Source organism: Apis cerana, linkage group LG13 (genome assembly GCF_029169275.1).
Source record: "Apis cerana isolate GH-2021 linkage group LG13, AcerK_1.0, whole genome shotgun sequence".
Lineage (NCBI taxonomy): Eukaryota > Metazoa > Arthropoda > Insecta > Hymenoptera > Apidae > Apis > Apis cerana.
This window is the reverse complement of record NC_083864.1, coordinates 2,808,725-2,829,038: the sequence shown is the minus strand read 5'-3', so window position 1 is coordinate 2,829,038 and position 20,314 is coordinate 2,808,725. Positions and strand designations below refer to the sequence as shown.

Genomic DNA, 20,314 nt, shown 5'->3' with positions numbered 1-20,314 from the left:
GCCGTATCCTCCGGGAACGCGAGGATATTCTATCGAATCTCCTACCGTGGGAGAAGGAGAGGAGAGAGGAAAGGAGTGGGGCAGAAAGGGTTGAGAGATCGGGCAGAAGATAAGAGTCATAATGAAAGGCATTCATTCCACCACGGGGCCGACACACTGAACTTGAGTGACGTGGTTGCAGACAGCTGCTCAAACCTGATCGTTTCGTACGCACCTTCGCCCGCACGTCCATCCATCCGTCCGTCCATCCGTCTCTCCGTTTCGTACGTCCATCCACCACACGTATGCGACTCCCCTCGCGTATAACATCGCGGAACCGAAGAAATCGTTCCGCGAAATCGACGAGACGAAATGATCTCTCGAGATCTCTATCGCTACGACGAACCTCTCGAAGCAGCATTTCGAATAAATTTCCACCCTCGAACAATTGCGCGCAATATTGGAGGAATCGGTTCGCGAAAACTGGATGTCCCTTCCCTCCTTATCCCTCGCCATTCCTTCCTCGCTCAGCCGGCTCGGGTGGCGAGGTCGAGCCGGCCCGAGAGCGTGACGCTGACAGAATTACGTCGGGGCCCCGGTTCGGTTGTTGCCGTGTAGCGAGGCCCGGAGAGAGAGAGCCCCTCGTTTCTATGGCTCGCCATAAATATCGGCGGTGACGTTTGGGGAGAAAAAAAGAATCTGGCGGCTGGGAACTATGGATGACCTCCGTTTACGAAGCAGCAGAAGCAGCAACGGTAGGCGTCTATGCCGGCTACCGATCATCGGTCTCCTCCAAAAATTTCCTCTCCCTTTCTCGACATTCTCCCGCAAAATCCATCCTCTCGGGGTTAAAGGTGTGCGCAGGGAGGAGGGGCGAGATTGTTTTCGCGCTACCGTGGTAGGCATCGTGGTTGAATAAGCGACAATTTGTATGACAATTCCTCTCGAACGGTTCGCCGCATTGTGCCGGCATGTGAAAGTACGAGGAACGTGGCCACGATGTATCGTGTCCTCCTCCCCCTCCTTTCTCGCTCCGTCTCTCTTTCGGAACCGCGAGTGGACAAACGAGCCTCACGAAGGTACGGGAGGCGCGAGGGGGACGGACAAGTTGGAGGAAGAAAGGGGAGAGGAAAGAGCGAGGAGGAGGCGAAGAGGCGAGCTGAAGCGTGTGCATATATATATAGCGAGAGAGAGACGTATACGTGCATTACCGTGCGCGCTGCGATGGAAAAGAAGTGAAAGGGGTGGAAGGAAAGAGAGAGACGCGGTTGCTCGAGAGATCACGATCCTTGCAAAGGCAAAGGAGCCAAAAGCAAAAGGTCGATCCGTGCTGCACGTTGCATGCGGCACGACGACTACGCTACGACGGTAGGACTGAACGTTTATTAGAAGCGGAGGAAGCGCCTCTGTGACAAATGGCGTGGTTTCATTGTTGCACGAGGACCCCCGGGCCCTCCGACAGGGCCACACGGGGCCCCTGCGCGACGTCGTAAATCTGACCAACGCTGACGGATAGAAATCAGAACGGACGGTGGCGCGCGGTTTTCACGGTTAGAGCAGAAGAATGGAATGTTCTCGGGGAGAGAGAATTTTTGGCCTGCGAGGATATATCGGGCTGTCCTTCTCCCATTCAATTTTTCTTCTTCTCTCTTTGCTCGCTTCTTTAATTAATAGACGCGCAAGGAGGGGGTTCGACTTATAAAACTTTCTTTTTCATCGAATTGATTATTGCTTATTACGTGTTGGATGCGTACGAAGTCGTTTATTATTTTATTCCCGTCACTGATGATGCGAATGATATCGCCTACGTGCTCGGTTGAATACGTTGAAAAGGTTTTTCAATTGGCTCGATCATCTCGAAAATGAAGTCGAGCCAGGTGGTTTTGTCTTCGATCATGTAAATGATATCTCGAAGACGATGCAAACTTTTTCTTGATCGAGGTTTATTATTTTATCTCTGATTTCGGCTGAAAGTGACTCGATTGTGCGTACCTTGAAAACAAAGTCCAGGTTTATTATTTTTCCAAACTTTTTTCCAAGATCAAAAGATTGCCTCTGTTACGCGTATCTCGAAACTTTGTCTCCGATTTCGGTTAAAAATGACTGGAATACGTTGAAAATTCTTGATTATGCGTATATCGAAAATGAAGTCGGATCGTTTATTATTTTATTTTCGATGATGCGAATAATATCGAATAGGTTGAAGAGTTTGCTGGGAATCGGGGGGATCGGCTTATAGCTATCTCGAAAGCGAAGTTTCCCGAGCCAAATTATTTTGTCTCCGATGATTGTAAATAAGGTTAAAAATAGCTTGGATCGGTTGGTACGACTGATTGACTCGTTCGAGGATATAAATTTCTCTCTAAAAGTGTAGTGAGTTTCTTCATTCCGTTGCTGAAATATTTACGATCTATGAATCTAAAATTGCTCGTAAAATCCTTTTTAAGCGTATGAAAGAAATAATAATAATAAGACGGGTTGAATTAGAGGAGGCAAGTTTCGAAATGGAAGTTTCGATTTTAATGTGTCGATTTTAACGGTCGATTACGTGTCGCACGTCTCTCAATCTCGTTTCTTAAACGTATATACCCATAAACACGAATGAACACGTAAACAGTGAATGATGTTTCGCATTCGTCGAGATGGAACAACGTTTCGTAGAGCTACTTTTCCAAACACGCCATCCTCTTTTTCCCCCCCTTTCGTTTCAAAGTTACTTAAGAAAAACGCAAATGCGTTTCAATCAACCGTCCTACATATTACGTACTCGAGGGAGGACGAGCATTTTTTTTCTACCTCGTCCAACGTGATAATTTTTCACCCGATAATAGATCGTTAACGTTTTACAGAGGCAGTCGGAGAAATTTGCAAAGAAAGTTTTTAAAAGCTGAACCGTCGTATATATATATATATATTAATTATGTATACAGTTAAATAACTCGTTGTGCGACTTTTATCAAATTTTCGTCCGACAAAATCGATTACTCCGTTCGAGAGGAATTTTCAGAAAATACGACGCACAATACTGGACACTTTCCCACGAAAATTGTGTTGGCTGGCGCGATCATGCGGCTAGATGGCACGAGGCGTAAAAGGGACGCGCGAGAGACCGAAGGAAAAGAGAGTTCGTTAGGCGCGCGGCGATCGGGCGCACAGGTCTGTCAATCGATCCCCGAGTCCTCGAAGAAACGAAGGGACCCCAAGATGGCTGCCCGAGAACGTACACGCGGGCCCCCGCTTCACCGGCATCACCGACTTAGCATAAATCACTCCCGCTCCGCTCCATTCCGCTCTCTCCTCCTCGCCCGATATCTGGCTATAGAGAAATACGGGCGACCGTATACCCCAACAGCCTTTTCCACTCTTCCTCCTCCTCCTCCTCCTTCTTCTTCTTCTCTTCGACTCGGCTCGACGAGTTCCGTACCGATCCTCGCCGCTTGATGATTTAACCGAATCGGGCCAAGTAGCAATCTCTCGATACGAGTTGTGCACGGATAGCGATAAATTCTTGGAGGTTTTTTTCGAAAGGATTTCGAAACGAGGAGGGTTCGAGCGTCCTTCGACAAAGACGTACTCTTTCCTATGATCTTTAAACGATTCTTCTATCGCGAGAAAAATTATCGAGTATAATATTATCGCGATGATATAGGAAAAAGAAGGAATGAGAATATCATATCTACAAAATTCTCTCTTATCGAATTGTTTCTCCATAATTGTATCCTCTTTTTCATGCCAGACGTGCCATCGCTATTTACTTAGTTGGACACATTCTTATTACCATCTTCTTATTACCATCTTCGAATATAACGTAAGAAAGGAGACGGTCGTTACGAAGGGATCGACATTTTTAAGTTAACCTCTGTCCACTCAGCCCCCTCCCCGTCTCGACCACTTACGAAAACGACTCCTCTCGATATCGCGGACGAGAAAGAAATTCCCCCGAAAGGGAAAGAAGAGGGGAGAGAAGAAACAGTGGAGCGAGACGAAGAAGAAGGGAGGGAGGAGGGAAGGAGGGTAGGAAAGATTTGCAAGAGGTTGGGCGAACAGAGGAAACGGACAGGTCGCTTATTTATGGGAGCCATACTTCGGATATATGAACTGGTTCCCGTCGAAAGTTCGCGGGACGTCGCGTCGCGTCTTCTCCCGGTTGAAAATGTATATAGAGACGTGTATATACCCGGCGTTTCGCCTTGGCCAAGATTTGCGAGGGGTCACCCGTCGACGCGACGTCACACGAGCTTCTTAATTCTTCCCTTGCCAAAAACTCTCAATGGAGAACGATGGAGAGAGAGGGAGAGGGGGGTCGATGCCTCGAGGATCTCTTCGAGGAATCGATACGCGCGGATAACTATCGATATATATATATATATGTAGGTCGATCCTCTGGGACGTTTTCGATATTTGGCGGAGCAAAGTCGTACTCGCGCGTCGTCATCCTCCTCGAGGAGGACGGAGAAGGAGCGGGCAAATGTGCGTGAGAGAGAGAGAGAGCGAGAGAAAGAAAGGAAAGAGAGGGGGGGCAACAGGAACGAGGGAGCGGAGGGAGGGATGGCAGGGAACGTAACATTGGGGAGAAGAGAAGAGAGGCGATGGAGTAGATAAATAGATGGATGGGCAATATTATAACTCACCGGCTGTCATCCTGTACGGCGAGTCAGGCTGCTAATCAGACCCTGGCTCGCTCTCGCCCCTCGACCGACCCTTCACGAAAAATGGATTTATTGCCGTTCGCTTCGACTTCGGCACGCTATCGAGCTCTCTGATCCGTAGAATGTAACCATCGTCGTCGTACTATTCGCGTCTGGCCTTCTTCTCCGACTTGGCCCCTCCCTCTCTCTCCCTCTCTCTCTCTCTCTCTCTCTCCCTCTTCCTTTTCCTCGTCTTTCAACGTAATCGCTCTTCAAATTTTCCTCCCGCCCTCCCCTTCCCTTGTTTTCTTCCCTTTTCGACGAAACGGTCACAAAGCCGAGCCAAGTCGGTCTCTTCCTAGGAGAGATAAAAGTGTGGAAAGATGAGAAGAAGAAAAAAAAGTAGGTAAGAATAAAGCGAAAACGATTTCCTCGATGCCTCGATGATAGTTGGAGCCGACACAAGAGAAGGAGACACGGTCGCGTCGGTCCGAGAAACGAGGAGGGGAGGGCTCAGGTGAGGACCGATGCATCAAGCAAACGGTGACACTCGCCTCTGCACGGCGTGCATAGATCATGTCGACCTCGTTGCCGTCGGACGCGCGGTGCTCCGCGAGACGGGGAGGAAAGATCTAAAGCTTGGGGGGAAGAGGAGAGGAGGATCACCTCCCCTCCCTCCTCGCGCTTTACACCGGCTTTCCTCTTCCTCGGGCCACGGTTGCACTCTCGCGGAGAGCACAGATGTACGAACCGAACGAGATAGAGAAGAAAGAGAAAGAGAGAGAGAGAGAGAGAGCGGAACGGGTCTCCGAGATCCCTGCTCCCGAGAATACGTTGCGCGCATACAGGCAACGACGCGTTTCCCCGTCTATACGTGGCCTGTACGTGTACGCGCGTGTGTTTTTTCAACGAGATTTATTACCGAACTCCTAATGCCTCGAGGAGAGGGTGCCGCCGTTTCTTCCCACCCATCGACTCTCATCCCCCGTCCCTCACGGCCAACGTCGCCCAACGTCGTCGCCTTCCACGTCATCGTGCTCGTCGTCGTGTCGCGCGGCCTTAGTCGTAGTTGTACGCGTCCCTAGTAGTAGCCGTGGTGGCTACGTCTTCGCGCGCCGCTTAATCCCCGGCTGCCACGCTATTACGAGTTGATTTACATTCCTGCGTTAACAAGGGCCAGCGGCTGCCCGATTCCGACTCCTCTGTTGTCGCGTTTCGCTCCCCCACTCGAGAGCACGAGGGGGAAGGAGGGGAAAAAAAAAGGAAGAAAGGAAGAAAGGAAGAAAAAAAGTTTGGCGGTTTTCGCGCGGACGATGGCGGATTGTTCGATGGGCGAAACGATCCCGAGACGAAAGGGTGTGTACGGGCTCCCGTTACGCCACGGGGCGATAAACGTCGTCGCCGAAATATTTACGGCCGCGAACGGTATCGTGACCGTGTAATAAATCATTATTAAGCAAATCGTATTACCGTTTATAAATTCGACTCTTAAGGAAAGCGAGACTTTAACGAGATCGTCGCTAGGGATTACGTAATTTCGACCGCGGCCGCGCGTCACTTTCCGACACTTTCGATCTTGGAAATTCTCACCTAGAAATAGCTATGTCCCTACCCGTCAACGGGACGAGCCACCGTCGACTGGAAACTTTTCGCTCGGCTTCCTTCTCGCTCGCACTCTCCCCCTCCTCTATCCTCTCCCTCCGCCTCGTTAGTGCTTCGTTATTCACCCCGTACCGCGTCGTGCGTCGTGCCTCGTCGAGAAACGAGATAGACAGACCTTCGAGAAAGCGCAACGGTCACGAGTTAGTAGTACGGTAGTACGTATGGTCAGGGAAGCGTATTGAAAGAGACGAGAACGATTCTCGGTTAAAAAAAAAGAGAGAGAGAAAAAAAAAAAAGGAAATAAAACTACCGTGGAAATACGAATCGCGGACGAAATCGAAGGAACACGCGAGAAAGGAACGAAGGGAAGCGGCTTACGACTGGTGAGGAGAGGAGAAGAGAGGAGAGGAGAAAACACGGATGTCCGGGGTGACGAGAGAGAAAGAAAGAGAGAGAGAGAGAGAGGGAGCGAGAGGACAAAGGGATGAACGGTGGAGAGAAAGCGGGGATAGGAAGGATAAACGGCGAGACGCGGAGAAGAAGTCGCGAGAGCAAGGAAAAGAGAGTCTCCTTCGTGAAACGGGGAAAAGTGGGATGGGGGCGTGGGTGGAATGGGGAGCTAGTGGGGAGAGAAATACGTGGAGCCGGTGCGTGGCGGAGGTGGGGATAGGTCAGGGCCGCGGGAAGGGGAGGGGAGAGGCAGGTACGGTAGGGCGAGCGAGGAGGCAGACGGGGAAAGATACTCGGTTTGGCACGGGGCTCGGAATGGGACGAGAGATCGGTTTAGAGAGAGAGAGAGAGACGGCGAGCAACGACGGAGAGAGGAGCGAGGAGCGCGGTTGGATCGGAGGGGAAGCGTGGTTAGGGGCGAGGGGATGGCACAGGGGAAAGTGAGGTAGGGGTTGGCTGGCCGTGGCGCGGTGGGTAGGGGGTGCATCGTCGGCGGCGGCGGCGAGGTGGAGGGGGCAGAGGTGGGGAAGATGACCGCGGAGCCGTCAGTGCGCCACGTGCTGTCGTCGTGGGAGGGTCTTTGCTTTCGCTCCGTTTCGTCGCCGAGTCATGCACGTTACCGCGAAATCGTGACTCGTCCGTTCGGAATGCTGCTCGCCTTTCGATGAGTGACTCGCGTCGCGAAATTCGTTCGATGGTTCGATAGGAGAAATAAGACGGATCGAGAGACGAGGAGAGGAAGGAGATAAAAAGTTACGATCGGTGAGACGACGCGCGTGAAAAGTATCCGATCGTGAAAAAGAATTGTAGCGAGGAAGGAGGAAGAAGGAGGAGGAGGAGGAAAAGGAAAAGGAATAGAAAAAGGAGAAGGAGAAGGAGAAGTGACAGACCAGTTGTTGAGTGAGTGGTGAATCTTATTGTCTTTGCGTTGGTGGAGCATCCGTGTGAGGATGACGCGGTGATATGGTGTCGAGGGAATCACGGAGGACACGCGAGTCCCGATGCTCGTCGTCCAAGCGCCCTGTTCCTTTGCCCGTACTCGTTACGAGGATAATCGCTCCTGACGTAGCCACGGAGCGAAGGATTCATCGGGACTGACGTTTCCTGCGCACTGGAACCACTACTACTTCACGGTGAGTCCGTTTCCTCGATATTCGCGATCGAGAATTTCTTCTCCTTTTTCGCCGTTTCTCGCCGTTTCGTTGATTTATAACCACCGCCAGCTTCCCCTCCACCCGAACAGTTACAGTTAGCTGTCGTAACGACAGAAAGAACAAAGCCTCTCTATTTTCCGTACGTACAACGTTTCGAATAGACGCGATCAACCGATAAATTCGAACGTAGCCAGTTCCTTTCCGTTATTCCCAGCGACGCGATACGCGAAAATTAAAATTACCAGGTGTACACGTACACGCGTTTGCGCGCCAACATTCGATAAATGCGATTCTACTTCTCTGTCGTAACCCTATCGTTTCCTTCTTAACGTAACGGGTATACAATTTCTCATAGCTTCGATAGAAACGTCATCAGGAGGCTCCGTAGATAAATCGATCGATGACGATCCATACGTTTCGTTCCGATTTTCGTTTGCCCTTGTATCCCTTGTATCCCCTCTCTCTACAGTACTATACGTGCAGGGCATGTACACGCACAGGAGCACACCATTATACGTGTATCCAACGCACATGTACACTCACACACGCGCACGCACACATATTCGTAATACTCGAATAAACAGTCATGCACGCGCTTTCGTGTATACCTTCTCCTTGGCGATAGCCAAGAAGATAGCGTCGTAGTCGATCGGCGAGTAATTCGATTCATTTTTGCGCGCGCACTAATAAATTAATCACCGTGCATGGATTACGCGTACGAGTTACGCTTCGAAGACGGGTTCGACGCGTTTCGAGTGGAAGTCGGTGAAGGAGATCGAGGGGAGGACGCAGCGCGAAGGGGGATCGGCCCGTCACTGGTCAGACAAGCGGCGACGAACTCGGTCGTGCGGAGTTGGCGCGATGCGGCGCGACTCGGTGTGCCGGTTACGTCGCGACGAACCTACGCGTTCCATCGTTGTTTGCCGAGATGCTCGACGACGCATTGCCACGTGGCACGCACCGTGTGATACGCGACACAGATAATTCTCCACGCGTAGCATTCCTTTCGATCATCCACACACGCGATTTCGTACACACGCGACTTCTTACTTTCTTTCCCTTTTTCCTTTATTCCTTTCTCTCTTTCTTTTTTTTCCCTCTTTTTGTTAAGTTGTTAATCGTCGAACGAGTATGACGAGTATGCGTTTCGTGGAATTGAAACGAGCATATCGATCGAATCGTATTTACATGTGTATATTCTTCGTGCGAGTGATAAAATTCGCCGGTTTAAAACCGGACAGGAATGACGTCATTGGATACCGATTAAATCCGTCCTGTCACCGTGAGACGTTTTCGAGTCGACGGGAGGGGAAAAAAAAAGAAAGGAAAAAAAAGAAAAAAGATATATCGAACATATATAAGACGTTGGTTCGTCGCTGCTTGGTCCTCCAATTAAGGGGAACAATCCATTAAATATATTTGACACGCGGTCAGAAATAGAATTTTTGCATTTTTTAGCGGACACCGATTTCGGATAGACACCGAGTTTGACGTGTGACCGACACGACACACCACTGACGTCACCACGACTTCTCGTCGTTCCATAAATTTCGAATAAGAAGCGGGTGACGGGACAGGATACGATTCGTTATCCCTCGATCGAGATCTTTGATGATTAGTCTTTCGATTCGAGCGAGTGCACGAATGAAAAACAGACAGAGAGAGAGAGAGACTAGACTAGAGCGCGTGGAATGGTAAACAAGCGTGGAGATACAGGTTGCAGGAGTACGGCGGACGAAGTCAGCCGCGGGAGAGCGCGAGCTTGGAGCTGTGCCGCGTCAATAGCACACCCCCGCGATTCAGTAGCGCCTATTGAAGTCTGCGATGACGGGCCCCGTCTGTCAGCAGATCAAAGCCGAAGTAAGCTCTCTTTGTGATGCTCCGCCGGGTCGGTATTTAATTATGTATGAGATCGATATTCGGGCCTTCGGGGGCTCTCTTTCAACTTCCCAGTCTCCTCCTCCTCCTCCTCTCGGTCTCTTGGTCTCTCCGTCTCTCGGCCCATCGTTCCCTCTTTCGCGTCGAGCAGTTGCACACACGCCCTCCCTCCTCCCTCTCTCTCCCTTTTTCCCCATCGTTTTCCCTATCTCCTCGATAGGTGTATCTCCTCGTTAAGAGTGAAATCATGCCAGGTATATTCCCCCTTCCTCCGTCAACAAACGCGCACGAATATTCGTAAGAAGAGTCTCGATCGACTTTTCTTCGACCGATTATTTATCTCGATGGGGGGAAAAAATGATTTGAAGGTATATCGTTGAGGAAGTAATCTGCCTCCTTTATCTTTCATTCCTTATTTATTTAAGGGTTCCGACAAGGTTCCGTAATTAACGTTACTCGGGAACTGTTGTTCGAAAGAAGAGAAAAATTCGTACCGTTTCCACGGTGTGTATCGTTCCAGTGAGCGTTCGTAAGTAACAATAGATGGATCTTTCGGTAACAGAGTTCATTCTTTTCGTGATAATGCTAAGGGAAGGGCCGTTGAAGAATCGTAAAGATCTCGTAAGGACGCCTCTCTTCTTCGAAAGGAAGATTATTATTAGGTAGGTAGGCGACCGGTAAACTTTCGAGGGACACCGTTTCCGAGCTATTGAAACTATTACATCTCTCTCTCTCTCTCCCCCTCCCTTTCTGAATATCGGGCGATCGAAATTCGACTATTTATTCGCTAAATTTCACGATGTAGAGAGAGAGAGAGAGAGAGAGAAGCCCTCTTTGATCAAAATCATGCCACTCGATGAACCGTGCCATCGGTTTTATCGTGATACATACGTCATTCAAGGAACAAAATTCAACGAGGAAAAATATCAAAAAAATCAAAAAACAAAAAAAAGCAAAAACAGGGAGGGGGCGAAAAAGCGGAAAGCAAGAGGAAGAGGAAGAAGGGAGAAAAAAGCGTCACCCTTCGTGAACGCAGGGGGAAAAAAAAAATATTAGCCAGCCGTGATGGCGCTAATTTGCCGCGACCTGCGGCGGTTCGCTTGCTCTCTTTCCCTTTTCCACCCCGGTGGAACGCCTCTCCCTCTCCCTCCCTTCGTCCATCCATCCGCCCGCCTATCCGTCCGCCCGCCCGTGTCCTCCCTGTCCCTCTCCTTCGGCCGCGGCACGCGTTTTCCGTTCCATCCGACAAATCCATTTCGCCCGATTTCCATTTTTACGCATCGATTCCGCGTGTGGTGCAATCGGGACGAACGGCCGCGAAAAGGTTATCGCGTCACGCAAAAAACCCTCGAAATCGAACGATCGACGAGCGGAGGAGGAGGAGGAGATGTACCGTTCCTTTTTCTCTCTCTCTCCCGTCCATCCACGAGTGCCTCCTTTTCCCTTTCTCGTTCTCAACGAGGGAAAAGGCGATAACGCGACTCGAAAGATCGAGGGAAAATAAAGGCAGAGGCTTTAATGGGGGGAGAAGCGGAACGAAACGTTGCTGGCTCGTGTATATAACCGATCGAAGCCGGATTCGTAGCAAAGGGGACTATCGGTAAAGAGGAGAGGGAGGGAGGGAGGGAGGAGCGCAGCCGTTTTGATCGGTCGCACAGAAAATTGTATTTTCAAAATCAATTAATATCCAGAGAATAATAATACAGTGGCTAATGATCGTGCAGTCATGTATAACCGACTTGCCTCCTCCTCGCCCCCCTCCCCCTCCTCCTGCCTCCCCTCACCCTTTTCCCTTGGTTTACTCCCGATTACCCTCGGGCTACTTCGAACTGGATTCCGCGCGCGCGGGTAGTGACGCGTCGATTCGACCAAAGTGCGTTTGACAATTTTTAATTATCGATAACGAGTTTGACCGCGAAGATAGGTCGACTGAAATGCGGTGCATTCGACGAACAATCGAAAAGCGAGGGAAAGGGGGAAGGGGGAGGAGGGTCTCCCTCTTTCTCTCTCCCTCTCTTTTCCTCTCCGCTCGATTTCCACGATATCCGCGCAACGAACGTATCGTTTCCGTTGTAAGCATCGGGTTCATAAATTGTCTATTTAACGCGGATGGTAGTTTGTCTCTTTACCGCGTCGATCGGAACGGCTAATGGTTTATCAAAGGGAGACGCGTGAAATACGATAATTCGAGCGGTACGATTTTATTCGCGCACAGGGGAAGCAGGGGGGGAGAGGGTGGGGTATATTATACGAGTGCACGCTCGATGCACGCTTCGCACTCCTCCTCCTCTTTTTTCTTTTTTTTTAATCCGTCCCTTTTACAAATTTTCGCTTGTAATCCCTCCGCGGAATCTTTCGCCGATCGAAAATCGATATTCGAAGATCGTCGCCGGTGTTTGCGACCGTCGCCCGGAATCTTTTTATACCTTTCTCGAGGCACGTTTCCTCAAGGGAACGAGTACCGGAGGGGAGCTTTAAAAAAATATACTTGATTCAGAGAAATCGATCAATTATATATACTTTTAGATCGACGTCTCTTTCGGATCGTAAAATTCTCGCGTTCGATTTTTATTCTCCCAAATATACGGACACACTGGGCTTCACCTAGACGATCCACGTCTTCGTAAATCAATAACGGATTAACGGATCCGTCGTCGGTACACAGATATCGCACGTAAATATAAAAATAATATATATATGTATATATCTGGAGGAGTAAAAATCGAGAATTGTAGGGTAGAGAGGGAAAGGTCGCGCTCGTTTGCCCCCTCCCCCGACTCTTTCGGAAATTTCTCTTCTCGGAGCAGCGTTTCGGGCGCCGCATCGATCAAAGAAACTGCCAAGTTGACGTCGGGGACGGGGGCTCCTCCGTGAGTTGCACAACCATCTAAATATACGGTCTCGTCGCTGCTTTGTTTCCCTCCCTCCCATCTGGAGAGACTCTTCCCTCTCTTCCCCCTCTCCCGCCCTCAACGCCGCCGCCAGAATTCGAGAAATTCGCGTATTCGCCTCTCGGTCGGATCTAGCGACCGAATAGATGATATCGGGTCTGTTGAGCCGGCCGAAGAAACGGCCGGAACCGCGTGCTTTATGCGTCCGCGATGGACGATAAATTTCCTTCGCCTCCTCTTCGCGGGGAAAAATTTCTCCACCCCTCGCGTATATCGCACGATTTCACGCGGAAGGAGACGAACTACCCGCTTCTGTCCACGTCTTTGATTATTCCATCCAAGCGATGTAGATCTAGTTGATCCGTATTCGCGATATTCTACGATGTTCGAAAATTGGGCGACTTTTGGATCAGTGTACGAGTAAGAGGGGTGATAACAGCGAATAGTAATCGTGCGCGAGGGGAGCCGCATTCCGAGGAGGAGGATCTGTGCGCGCCCACGGACGCGTGTAACGGTATCGAAGTCGCGTGTGAATCACGGCTCCTTCACTCGCGTGGGAAGGAAAGGTGGAACGTCTCCCTGCTTGTCGTCGCCGTCGACGGTTATCCGGAAGGTGGGTGCTCGAATCGATGCTCAGGGTTAATTGACCGAACACCTGTCGCGGGATTGTTCTTTTTTTTTTTTATTTAATGAATGATTGGATCCGACCATTCGACACTGTGCTTCGAAGCTTTCGATGCATCGATGCAAAATTTTTTGTCAAAAGTCTAACCGTCTCGTGTCGCGTAACGCGACAAATATTGGGTTATTAATTTTATTAATTTTCGCGAGTCAAGAAGATTATTTTAAGCGTATTAAAAAAAAAAAAGATGATCGATTAATTACTATTTGCCCGTTCATTATTCTCTTTCTTTTTTACCGATGAAAATTAACACGTAATCCGTTTAAACGTTCCACTTTTTACGTTCCCTCTACCTTCCTTCAACCGCCAACGAAGTCCGTGTCCCGACGAGCGTCTCGTTACTCGAAAACGAGAAGAAAAGAGAAAAAAAAGGAAACGAGTTTCGAAGAACCCCCTCCCCTCAATTTTTCCCCGTCGACCATCTCGATTCCCTCGACGGCGACCGTGTAACCCCGATTTCCTTCCTTCGCGGCGAGAAATTTCGTGGACGTCTTTCGTGGCTCGCTCTTTTATACAGCCTCGTCACGGAACGCCATTCGTCACAATTTTATCGATCGCCGTCGAACAAGAGACCGACTCTGAAACTGCCACGAGGCCTCCCTTCGCTTCGCCTCGTATCGGACCCATCGATTCTTCTCGATCTCGCGAGAACCGCCTCCCCCCTTCCCCTCTCCCTCCCCTCCCTCCCATTCCAATTAACCCGTTTCCACGCATCGACGATCATACATACATATATATATATATATATACATAGTATTCAAGGCCCTCGAGTATATTCGACCGAGACATTCGATCCGGCGAGCATCGATCGAGGCGTCGTATCTTTCGATCGTGGGATCGGGGAAAAGTCGGGGATCCGTTTCTGCAACGAATTTTTGATGGCCCTGATGGCGAGAGCGGCGCGGGCAGGAGTCGCCGTGAATCCGGCCACGTGGCGGATATAAAAAGACTCGTTGTTGCCGGCGATCCATTACATAATAGGCATGCCCGTTCATAAACAGCGGCGGTTTAACTATGAATGAAGCGAGGAGAGGCCCGCTCGCCCACTTCTCCACGCGCGCGCCCGGTCTTGACCTGCCTCAAATCATGTAAATCCTAATCCGTCCGCGCGCGCGCCATCGTTAAACTCCACGCGCGGCCGCGGATTTTGAATAATTAAAATATTAATGAGCGTACGCGCCGGTGTTAATTATCGATATTCGATACCGCGTTACCGATTAACCACGCGCGGCAAACCCTGGATACGGATTTATCCCTGGATATGGACGGCTCGTTGAAAAATTCATTTCCCCCCGTTTCGATGTGGATGGAGATGTGCATGCTGGCCATTTTTCGGGGGTGGAAATGGGACGAATCTTCTTTATGAAGGAAGCGTCCATCTTGGATTCGGCGAGGGAAGAGAAAGAGTGCAATTTTTGGGCGAGGAGGAGAGGAGTTGGCTAGTACCGCGTCGCGAAATTTCACCTCGCCGGATTTCTGCGCCTTTTTTCTGTCTCGAGTGCGGGTAGCCAACCTGTTTAGCGCTCGAGGAGGAGAAAAGGACGAGAAAAAAGTGTAAGAGGCTCAGGTGCAGGTATCTCCGGCGTCCGGCTCGAAAGATCGAGTTGCTCGATGTCTTCTCGAATGCCTCGAGAAATTTAAAACGTCTAAGCCGTCAACTTTTCCGCCCCTGTTGCTCCATGCGTTCCACCCTTCCCTCCTCCTCGCCTTTCGCCTTCTTAACGCGCGCCTCTCTCTCTCTCTCTGCCTTTAATCTCGTCCTCCGCACATCTTCAATGCCATGCTCGCGAGGGGGGAGGGAAGTTTGTTTCTTTCTGGAGTCAGAAGCGAAATACGTTGGAAAACGTTACGATACATCGTGTAAATTTCCGACTTGAAAAGCCCGTGGTTCCGAGCTTTGTCCATCCGCCTCGAGCAAGGATTGACAGCTGCGACGAGTCATCATCCTCGATCGTGATCACGATCCTTACGGGCGGCGACCACGATGATTGGGCCGAAGGCGCATTTGTTTCGTGACGCAGCAGGGGCGAAAGCGTAGCGAGATACGTTCGTGTGCGCGAAGAGAGAAGAGGGGTGGTGCACTCTTATTTACTTCTTACAAACGAAATTGCGTTTTCGAATTTTCCGGTGGAATTTTTCGCCAGATTTTCGCGATATTTTCGAAGATCGATCGAACGAAGAGACGATCGAAGACGATCATCCGTGCACGGACGAATCCGTGGACGGATGGATGGACGGGGAAAGGTTGCTTCGTCACTGGACGGCCTTTGGGCTTTGCCGATGCATCGGGCGTAGCGGCGAGAGGGAAACAACGACGTGGAGTAATCGGGGGGGAGAGAGAAAGAGAGAGATACGACGTACCTGAAGCAAAGTATCCGTAGCGGCGAGGATAATAAATAATAAAGGTATAGGTACGGGAGATTGATGGCTGCACCATGACTGACGTTCCATCAATCACCTCCTCGCCCTTCTCACCGAGGATCGGCCGTCTTCGTCCCAGCCACCTCCGTGAATTCGTTTTCCTCTTTCTTCTTTCCCCTCCCGTCCGTTCCATCCGTTCCTTTTCTCCATCTTCCCTCTCCCTCTCTCCCACCCGTGGGTTTTTTCTTTGCTCGCTATTATCGTACCCAGTCCTTATTAGCTCGCTGTGCCTTTCCTCGATGAATCGAGGAGAAACGACTACCTACCGCGGCCCGACCGACCATTCTCGGTCGCGAGATACCAGAATGACTGCGCTATTTCCCTTCCAACTCTCTCTCTCTCTCTCCCTTTCGCCTTGGAAGAATTTCGAAGAATCGAGAATGCGAGAAGAAAACTCGAGGACAATTCGTATATTTCGAGACGATCGAAAGAACGGAGAGGATTCGGTAGTACTCGAGGCACACCGGTATATATATATAGCGTAAGTGGAGAGTAGTAGGAGACTGCTGCCATCCGCCAACTAATCCGTCCCCTTCGGCGTATGGTGAGTGGCCAGGACGTATCAATCGGAAGGCTGGTATAAGTTTCCGCCGTTGTGGTCCGCCGGTACGGAGGTTAGCTGTCGTGGTCAGTTTCGAATTGCGGCGATGTCAGTGACAGCTGTGCTCGAGAGCCGCGTATTGAACTCACGTCCAGTCACGCTCCTTTATACCTACTTACCTTGTCCCCCCCACCACCTTCCATTCTCTCCTTCCCTCTCCGCGACGCTGCCTCTTTCTCTTCTTCCTTCCCTTTCTTCCCGCTTTCCTGACCGCTTCATCTTCTCACCGCGCTCTTTCCAATACACGTATATATATACATACGTACACTTGGAGAGAAGTTCGTTTCTTTTCGAAAGGAGCGAGGATCGGGCTCTCGTCTAATAGGACACGCCAATCGGTAATAACAAAGCGAGCGCACGAGAGTTTGGTTTACTCCCTCACCGTTAAGACCAAGTATCTATCGGTAAATTCGGTATTTTCGTTTTCTTCCGAGCTGAACGTTGCGTTGCCCCGATCGATCCAAACGTTTTTAGATATTTATTTCTACGATTACTTCTCCGTATACTTCTCGAACAGTGTACGCGTGCGCGTGTGTGTGTGTGCACGTACACGAACGCGGTATTTGTCGAAAAGAACAAAGAGGGAGTTTTGCGACAAAGCGAGCATGAGGTGCATGCCGGGGAGCTGTTTAACCGGCCAATTACCCGGAAAGCTTGGCCCATCGAGACGAGTATTAGACGGGTTTCCAACCACGTTTCTATTTTCTCGTGCACGCCTCTCTCTCTCTCTCTTGCTTACTTCTTGTCCGGTGAGAGGAGGGAGGAAGGATTTCACGAGTGCGTTGGCTTCCTCGGTTCCTTCTTTGTTCCGATTTCGTTCGTCTACGAACTGAACTCGGTGTAAGAGGAAGGTGGGAGGGGGGAGCATGATGATATTACGCCGGAGCAGACGATGCTCCGGAGAACGAGATCGGTGCTCGTAAGGAAGAATAGAGGACGAGGCTGGCAGAGTCGAAGCATCGGTATACGTTTCGAGACGTTCCAGGACGGTCGCTCTGGGACGCTTCCACGCAACGAGCAAGTCTTATCTTCGCTATGCGCTCGTCGAGGGGGAGGAGCGGGGGGCGTATCAACCCTTCACGGTTTACTTCCGTTATTCTTCGACCGCCCACCACCTACGCGACGTGCTTGTCTCAGGTTTTCTTCACGAATACGTTTCTCACGAACACACCCTTTTCTCCTTCTTTTCCTCTTCGTACGTATGCACATATATACATATGCATATATATTTTTTCTCCTCGACGATCGAAGACGGGAGAACCGCGACGATTCTCGCCCTAGGTGCGTGAGTATTTTTGGAAAGCGGAGGATGGTCGGGCAGAAATTAGAGAAAAGCGTGACCGAATCGACGAACGAGGCGGACGAGGACAGAGGCCTGAGCGACAAAAAGGGGAGACTTGACGATTTATAATCGGTGACGAATGAGCGCGATCGCCGAGGGAGAGCCCTCGCCTCTCGGCCGTTTTATAAATGTCGCAGAGCAATAAAGACGCTCGATGGATTAGTCGTGAGCCCGGCATTCCAAAGGCAACGGGTTTCTATTCTGGTGATTTGAAACCAGGCACGCGCGTCCAATGAATCAATCGAAATCTCCGTTTTTTCGCTTCCTCGCGCCTCGCGTCTCTCTTCGATCTTTCGAATACCTTTTAGCGTCCACGGGCATCCGAATCGTCGTTCGAGACTCGTCGACGAGCAGATATATACCCCGCACCAGACCCGGTGTCTATCGCGTTTTTTACGATGGAGCGGCTCGCTTCACCCCCTCCCAACCTGGAGAGGAGCCCCCCGCCCTCGATCGTTCTTTTTCCTCGGCGACGCCGTGACACGAACACGCGGTATCCCCGCTGTTCCAAGAATTCACGTACGCGTCATAAATAGTGGCCTGCTCGCACTGTGCCGCCTCCGCTCCCCACCCTCCCCGATTTCTCGCACGTTTCGACGTTTTCCAATATTCCAAACTGCACCGATTCCATCTGGGGTCTCCCTGCGTAGCTTCTTCAACGTCGCCCTCTTCTTTCCCCGCCCTATCCCTCTTTCGCCAGCTTCTCGAGTATCGATTCGATAGTATCGAGCGCCGCGACTCTTCGAATTCGACACGATCGAACGCAAAAATTCAACGAATCGAATTTCGATTCCGTTGCTTTTCTCGGTTTCGGGAGCAGACGTCTGGTTTTCAACCGGAGAGACGATCGATCGATCAAGTAATGCAAAAATTCGAACACTTGATTACTTTTCGTTTCTTTCCTCCGTGTCTGGATTCCACGCAGTTCGCCACCTATGCGTCGAATTCGCCGAAAAACGAATCGAATCACTCGCTAATTGGCCAATGGTTAAAATCGTCGGAAACACGAATTGGCGCCAAACACGTTTTACGAGCATGCGCGCGTCGTTCCCGTGCTCGGCGTGGGTTTGTTGTGCGTCGACCTTTACCTAACTACTCTCTCTCTCTCTCTCTCTCTCTTCCTCTCCGAGTCGTAGCTGGCTCCCTTAGCTCTCCTCTCCGCCCGGTCCCCTGGCCTCCCTCTGTAACTACCGTCGCGCAGCCACCCCCGTCGCCAACCCTGACCTGATTTATGGGATTCTCCAAGTGTCTACCCTGCCGACGCGCGTTTTCGAGCCTCCCTCCCCCAACTCTCCCCTCCGCTTTCTCTTCCTCTCTCTCGCCGGTGCAGACAGCTGGCTAGCATTTTCACCGACACGCGCTCCTTTCCTTCTCCGCCACCCAACCTTTTCTATCTTATCGCCTTTCTCTCCCCCTCTTCCTCTCTCCAGCTCTTCGAATCGACTTTCATCCTCGATCGATCGATCGATCGCTCTCGGTCCAACTCGAATTCCAACTCGAACACGTTCTTCTCTCTCTCTCTTCCTCGAAAAAGAGAGAGAGAAGAGCGTAATTTCGATTTTCGCCTCGCCTTATTTCTCCTCTTTCCCCGTTTCCCGTTTTCGCCCTTCCCTTCTTCCCTTCCTCCTCCCGTTTTCCCCGCTAGATATGGCCGAGTAATATACGAGCACTGCATCTGTTCTCTCTTCGTGTGACGCAACGTCCTGCCATAGATCACGCCGAGGCTTTTAGAGAGTGAAGGCTGTTAAGAAAAGCGCGACGAGGACAGCCATGCGGACGCTAGATGGAACGGAGAATACGGAGAGGCGAGAGGAGGGGGACGGGGGCAGGGGAGAGGAGAGAAAGAGAGTAAGGTTGGACGAAAGAGCGTCTACGTTGCGAGGGAGAGAGAGAGAGAGAGGGAAAACTCGAGCTGCTATGGGACACAGGGGTAGGAGGTGGGGTGGGGAGGTTGACAGGGTGACGTACCGTTGCTGTTAAACTCGGTTAACAGCGAGAGAAGTAAGTGTATCGGTGAGTCCGTTTTTCTCCCCGGCTGTTATTCGCCTTTGATCAACCACGAATCGCAGGGACGAATTAAAGGATGAAGGTAAAGAGCAAGTCCGTATCCGAGTCGAAAGTACGAAAGTCGAGAAAGAATACGACAAGTTACGCGAAGCGATTACGTAACTAGTACAGTGGGCTGTACGGTGAACGCGACCTCTAAAAAATTGCGAATGAAATATTTTCGAGAGAAAAAGAAAAGCAACTTTTTTCCGTCCGTGTCTTTATCCTTTAGAGAATTCCAGACTCCTTTTCGAGTCGTTGGTGGAAGAAGGGGGGAACGAAAGGGAACGGCTAGCTAGATACAAACGGGAAGCGAACGCGTCGCTCCGCACCGCGTCGTGCGAACCATTCAACCGAGATATACGATCGGGAGTTTGTTCGCGTTTATGGGCTGCGTCTGGAAAGAAGGTGGAGCGGGAGGCGAGGGAGGGTAAAGAGAGGAGAGAGAGAGAGGCGAGTTGCCGCTTTATCGGAGCACCCTTATGCCTATTATGCCTCCTCATCCCCCGATGGTAGCGGTTTAACGCGCGGCCATCCCCTTGCCGCGCTAGAGGTTCGGTCGGTTGCGGTGCCGAGTTTGGCCGAGTTTGGCCGAGCGTGGCCGAGCGGCGGCGACTCGGGCCGAGGGGAGCCGAGGGCG

General features: G+C 50.8%; 2 protein-coding genes across 13 annotated transcripts in view; one reads left to right on the top strand and one right to left on the bottom strand.

Moving 5' to 3' along the window:
• Positions 1 to 20,314, bottom strand: part of LOC107997153 (zinc finger protein 37) — a 202,813-nt gene that overhangs the window by 50,113 nt on the left and 132,386 nt on the right. The window lies entirely within an intron of this gene.
• The window catches only part of LOC114578124 (protein tiptop), a 64,978-nt gene that overhangs the window by 23,644 nt on the left and 21,020 nt on the right, over positions 1 to 20,314 (top strand). The window contains exon 1 of one of the 11 annotated variants that reach the window (XM_062083535.1): positions 6,971 to 7,792. The exons of 9 other annotated variants lie outside the window; for them this stretch is intronic. The gene's annotated coding sequence lies outside the window, so the exon portion shown is untranslated. Of the gene's footprint in view, positions 1 to 6,970; positions 7,793 to 20,314 lie in introns of those variants that run through there. One more of the 11 variants, XM_062083526.1, reaches the window with a different exon arrangement.